The sequence below is a fragment of the Juglans regia genome, chromosome 1 (assembly GCF_001411555.2).
Source record: "Juglans regia cultivar Chandler chromosome 1, Walnut 2.0, whole genome shotgun sequence".
Lineage (NCBI taxonomy): Eukaryota > Viridiplantae > Streptophyta > Magnoliopsida > Fagales > Juglandaceae > Juglans > Juglans regia.
This window is the reverse complement of record NC_049901.1, coordinates 20,778,367-20,785,134: the sequence shown is the minus strand read 5'-3', so window position 1 is coordinate 20,785,134 and position 6,768 is coordinate 20,778,367. Positions and strand designations below refer to the sequence as shown.

Sequence of the window (6,768 nt, the reverse complement as noted above, 5' to 3'; positions counted from 1 at the left end):
ACCAATTATGAAGAATGAAAAACTTATGGAAAGGATGACAAACACTATGATGGTCGAGTATGAGGTATGGAATGGATCAAATGAGCAATAGAATGGATGAACACTAAGAACAAATGAAGAACATGATGAACAAATGATAAATAATCAAGAACAAAGTGAACAAAAGATAGCCAATTCAACTATGCTTCACGAATTGCACATAGATGAAATAAACCTCTTTATTGATGAACTTGAAAATAACAAAGAGAACAACAACTTGGATTCACGAATGCACCTAGTTGCAAAAACAAGATAGATTGAATCACACCTATTCACGAATTGCAATGTGTGATCCTCTTTTAGGGGATTCACGTATTGCACCCCAAAGAGCCCAAGTGCCTTAGCACCGAATGGTGATCTCAAGAACAAAATAGTCTACCCACTAGCGAATTTGCCAAAAGATGTAAATGCAAAATCTAAAGGTCCTATTTATAAAGATTACAACTTGGAAACCCCCAATAGGTCCATTGGAAAATAAATAATTAAATAAAAAATAATAATAAAAAATAACTTAGTTGGCATGGGCCATGGGCCATGGGCATGGCTGGCATGGCTAGCATGGCTGTTGGCATGTGGCTGACATGCCCATGGGACTGCTGTGGGGCTATCCAGCCTTGTCATGACATGGCTAGTGGCTTGACCATGAGTCACAAAACATGGGGTCCTACCATTCCCCCTCCCTTCAAGAACATCCTTGCCCTCAAGGATTAAATTTGAAAATTTCCATGCTCTCTCCTCATTCTCTTCTTTAGCCATCTCCTTGGCAAAACAATGCGCCCCTCCTTTGCCCAATTTTTCTAACATTGAGACCTCATCCGACTTGGCCTCCTTGGGAGCTAAAGTTGCCCATACATTCTTCTTGAACCCTAGCTTGAATTCCATGGTCCTATTGTTGTAGTCAAGCACTGTTCTTTCAAGGCTCTTGAGCCATGGAGTGCCCAATACAATATCAAGCCCTACCAAAGGAAGTACATGTAGGTCCGCCACTACTTTCACTCCTTGCACATTCATTTTCACTTCCTTTACTAACCATTCACATTTCATCTTGTCCCCACTTGTCATCTTTACATCAAATGGCTCTATAGAAATTGGCTTCAACCCAACCTTGACAACAATATTGGTGTTGATAAAGTTGTGTGTGGAGCCACTATCTACCAACAAAGGAACCTCAAATGTTCCTATCCATGCCATCATCCTCAAGAAGGTATGCTTTTGGGTCCCAATCATGGTATTAAGGGACAACTCGGCCTCTTTATTATTATTTTTTCACTTTGGTCTCTTCTTGATCGAACTCTTCACTATATGTTTCCACAAGATATTCATCCTCCTCTTCCACACTCCTCTCATCAACCAACATGTACACTTGTCCCGGTCCACATTTGTGCCCTATGTCCCATTTTTCTCCACACTTAAAACAAAGACCCTTTTTTATTCTCTCTTATACCTCTTCCCTTGAAAGTTTTTTCACTTCAATCTGCTTAGACTTAGTAGCACTCCCCCTTTCCTCCTTGCCTTTCCAATGAACATTGGTTTGCAAGGGTGTAGTAACCTTACTCCCCATTTCCTTAGATTAACGTTTCTCCATATTAGTGCTCTCTTCTAGGATCTCCACTATCCTCATAGCCTCTTGAATCTTAGTGGGTTGTTTCAACTTAATTTCCTTAGCTATCCAAGGCTTCAACCCATCCACAAATGTGCCCTCAAGGGCCTCCTCGGACCAACCTCTCACAAGTGTTTGGAGTTGCCTAAACTCCTCAATGTAAGCATGCACATTGCCTTCTTGCCTCAACTTGGCAAGTTGGCCATGATGATTAATGGTTGGGGATGACCCAAATTGCATTAGGAATTCTTTTTCAAAGGCCTTCCAACCCAATCTTCTCCTATCCTTTTCATATTGGTCCCGAATCCATCTCGCCATTTACTTGCTTTTCCCTCCAAATAAAAACATGTTGTCGACACTCTTTCTTGCCTAGGCACCTCATATGCATGGAAATAGTGGTCCACCTTATCTAACCATTCATATGGATCTCCCCCATTAAATTTGGGAAAGTCCACCTTTGACCTCTTAGATCCCTGGTCATAAGCCTGGTTTCCCCTTCTATCCTCATGGTGATCAACATCATACCCCCTCCCATGATGGTCTCTTCTTCTCTCATAATGGCCTCCATGGCCATAAGGCCTCTCATACTCATGCTCATGCTCAAACTCGGCCTCAAAGGCTTCCTCTCTTTGTGGTCTCTCAAGCCTTACATCTTGATACTCTTCTCTCACACTTGGGATTCTAGTGGGATGGTCAATATTTGGGATCACCTCTCAACAATCACTCTATTGTTTTCTGGTGGCCGCGCACGGCGGCGCTACGAGCATGCATAGTGAACCCGTGCATGGAGGAGACTGTGTACATGCAAGTGGAGAAGGTGGCTGCATGGAGGGGGCTAAGCTCGCTGGAGGGTGGTGGCCGGTGGGAGGAGAAGCTGCCGTGGAGGTGGTGGCGCCGTTGGACGGCGCACGGTGGCGCAGAAACGTGAAGCCCGTTTGGGCTATGCACTGCCGAGGGAGAGGAAGAGAGAGCGTGGGAGATAGATACCGGGATGGGTGAGCTCGCCGGAGGGAGATGGAGCTGGTGGTGGCGACAGTGAGGCCAGGCGGCGCCAGGCTGAGGAGTGGAGGATTCGGCTGGGGGGAGAAGCAGTGTATCGCGTATGCTGTGGAAAGGGAGGAGAGAGAGAGAGCTGTGGAAAAGTGAGGAAGAAAGAGAGGGGTCTAGGTATTTAATCCAGTCCCTTTGTCTGGGGATCCACGTAACGATCTAACGATGGATCTCAAATACTGATTTAAAATACATAAACATTAACTTAATTAAAAGTATTAAAAGTAATAAAGATAGAATATTATTTAACCTAACTTTAGTTTATAAAATAATATTCTTTCATCATTAATAAAATGATGAAGTCTCACTTAACGTATTTAAGAGAATAAAACCATTTAATTAATTAAAGCTTTCAACATAATTTAAATCTCATAATATCTAATATAATTGAAATCATTTTAATAATAATATTAAAAATGATTTCCGACAATTATAATATTTTTGGAGCTCTTCAAAATATTATAATTGTCGTATTTAAAATCAAGTTTAATTCAATAATACTGGAAATACTCCTTATAAATATTTTCAGTACATATAAAACACTGGTCGTAACCTAGAAGTCACATACTATCTTTAAAGACACGTCATCGGGGTTCAGCATGCCTAACGAGGCTCGCAGTCGCTAGATAGAAGGGGCAGATAAATCACATAATCTTTACCTTCAGAATTTGCTTACGTCAGAAAGAATGAATCTTAGGTAAGAAAGAAAGAACGTACGTCAGAAAGAGAGGAGCGTACGTAAGAAGGAAGAAGCATACATAAGAAGGACGGAGTTGGGTGTTACAGGTTAGGGTGCACATCGACCCCCTGGATCAACTTTAGGTGGTTGCTGAGCCCGTCGACTCGTTCCTAAAGGTATCCACTTTAGGCAATTCCTAAGGTGCCCGCGTGCATGTTAATTCCAAGAAATTAATTCACAATCTTAGATGTCCGAGGGTTGCCCTAGTTGGGCTAGGCGGCCGGTGTTCTACCTTGTAGGCATGGACATAGACTATACATCTTGATTAAATGAAGATAGTCCTTGATGATATTTCTAATGATCTATTTTATCAATTAGAAGGATTTATGGGGTTTAAGATAGCTCCCAAGGATCCATGCACCGGTTTGGCCGAGAGTTCGACCTTCCCGCTATAAGGGAATCCACATAAATCATGCTCATCCGTGATTTTCCTCTCTGTCAATATCTCTGTATAACAACTCTATTTCTGGCTATATATTCCATAAATAGTTGTATTCTTGTTTATGGTTGTATATTCCTTAAATAGCCAATCATGTATTATATTAAGACAAGTTGTAATGCTAAATATAATAGAGCATTTTCACCAAATCACTTGTGTAATCCTTATACCCTCCCCATAGGCAGGGGCATGTAGCTACCAAACTCTACTCTCTCTTTATATTACAATTGAAAGCGCACGAGTATTACTCCATAAGAGAGAGTGAGAAAATGGAACTCACAACTTTGGAGGCAATGATACAAGGCCAAGCAAAGCTTTGGGGAAACATATTTGCCTTTACGGACTCCATGGCACTGAGATGTGCCTTGGAGCTCGGCATTGTTGACATCATACACTCCCATGGTGGCCCAATCACTCTATCCCAAATAGCTGCTGGTATAGACTCTCCCTCTCTAAACATCCACAACCTCGCACGCGTCATGAGATTGCTAGTGCGCAAAGATATCTTCACCACTCATCATCAGCCATCAGACTCTGGGGAGATCACTCTCTATGGGTTGACAGCTCACACGTCAAGATGGCTCATGCAAGGCTCTGAATTTAGCCTGGTTCCATTCATATTGATGCAAAGCCATTCAGGGCTAATGACTTCATGGTTTTCCCTTAGCCAATGTGTCAAGGAAGGTGGCACAGCTTTCAGCAAGGTCCATGGTTGTGAGGTCATAGACTTTGCGCACAACAACCCTAAATTCAATAAAATGTTCAACGATGCAATGGCTTGCACGGCCAAGCTCGTGGCAGAGCCCATCTTATGGGGATACAGATGGGTTCGGTTCCATTAATGGCTCGTTGGTGGATGTGGGAGGTGGTACTGGTGAGATGGTGGCTAAGATTGTGACAGCACATCCACACATCAAAGCCATCAACTTCAATCTGCCTCATGTTATCAGAACGGCACCAATGCACCAAGGGGTCTCCCATGTTGAGGGTAACATGTTTGAGGCCATTCCTAATGCTGATGCAATTCTATTAAAGGTAGTAATAAATCGATCCAATCGTCAGTTTCAGATCAATTTATGAATGTTTGAGTACATCCACAAATATTAGTCTCCTTCGTTCATTTGCTAGCTTAACATGACAATTCAACCATTTGTTTGATTAGATGTAAGCCAAAATATCGTGTCATATCTATATTTTAACCTCAGAAGTTCGACTCGATTTTAAAGGCTGTATTCATAAAAAGAAAAATCTCTATTGTTCCACTAGGACCCTGAAAAATGAAAATCTAGCTAGAGATTTTACTTATTTTTGTGGGAACCAAATTGTTAATTCATATACAAATCCTCTTGTAGTTTTAAGAAAAAATATAGACGATTTTTAATTTTCGTTCTTAAATAAATTATCCTATATATATGTAGCATGAAATTAATATTTATATTTTAAAAACGGAGTGAAAAATAATAATTTGAATATAAATACATGCTTGCGGCCTTATTGTATTAACACTAAATGATTAATTTGCCATGAGTTTCCATGTCGATGCTTGTATCAGTAGCTTTGATTTATACCATTATATATACACCCATACATGCAGGCTACATACACGCAACGTCGACCCATTTGACTTTTTTCTTTTCTTCATGTAGAGAGTACTGCACGGTTTTAGCGATGAAGATTGCATCAAGATCTTAAAAAACTGTGTAAAGGCAATACCAAAGAAGACTGGGAAGATTATTATTGTGGAACATGTTCTGGATCCCAACGGAAATGGACCATTTGATGAGACAGGCTTAGTATTCGATTTGATAATGATGACAGTAGCCCCGAGTGGAAAGGAGAGGACAGAGCTGGATTGGAAGAATTTGCTCGAAGAAGGAGGCTTTCCCCACCATAAGATCATCAAGATTCCTGCTTTTCTATCTATTATAGAGGCCCAGCCAGCATGAAATTAATAGAGAATTAGTGAAGTCTCTTAATTTATATGATAACTATTGCAGCAATGAATAAAAACAGAAGTAATAAAGAGTTTGAGTTTTTAAGATTTCAGAGTTAACCCAACTAATTGCAGCTCCTTTAAAGTCTTTTTGTTGCATTCAAGTTTTTATGACAGGCAATTTCTTTTTCTTTTCTTTTTTTTTTTTGAAAGAAAACCTCAATATTTCATTGATAGAAGTTAAGAATTACAATTTCTGTCTCTAACCAGATAATTTACAATAAATTCTGGCATCTCTTCTATCCAAATTGGTTTTTCTATAGAACTCAAAGCCTTCCTAGCTAAAGTGTGTGCTATTGTATATTTCTCTCTAGAACCAAAAAGTAATTGCCAATCAGGCATCCTCACTACAACAGACCGTCTCAAAAGGTCTTTGGAGACAAAATTCAATTTTTGTATCAAAAAACCAATTCTTGGGATGAAATTTGGCGGAACCAGTCGAAATTGTTCAAACGAGAGTTGTGTTTTAGATGAATCAATTTCATCTCAAAACACTGTTCGAATGGAATATTTGTCAGTTCGAACCGACCCATCCATTCGAACAAATTAAACTTTTGATTCGAACAAATAACCATATTTGATCATGTTCGAACGAATAGAGTGTTCGTACCCATAATTTTTGTTCAAATGACTTTTGTTCAAATAGAAATTATGTCAGTTCAAACAGACATTTTATTTTGTGAAATTTTGTCCGTTCGAACAGTATTTTGAAAATTAACATTATTCGAATAAATATTTTTTTGTTCGAATGTATTTCTCGTTTATCGTTCGAATTGGTTATTTTTTATTCAAATTGGTCTATTTTTATTCGAATGGATTTATAAATGGTAATTTACCGTTTACGTGGTTCGGCATATTGCCTACATCTACTGGGATTTTTGAGGAGGGGATAATCCACTATAATATGC

At 39.7% G+C, this 6,768-nt stretch overlaps 1 pseudogene; it reads left to right on the top strand.

The window, feature by feature from the left end:
- Window positions 1–4,110: 4,110 nt before the first annotated feature.
- LOC108996765 lies at window positions 4,111–5,813 on the top strand (annotated as a pseudogene).
- The last annotated feature ends 955 nt before the right edge of the window (window positions 5,814–6,768 follow it).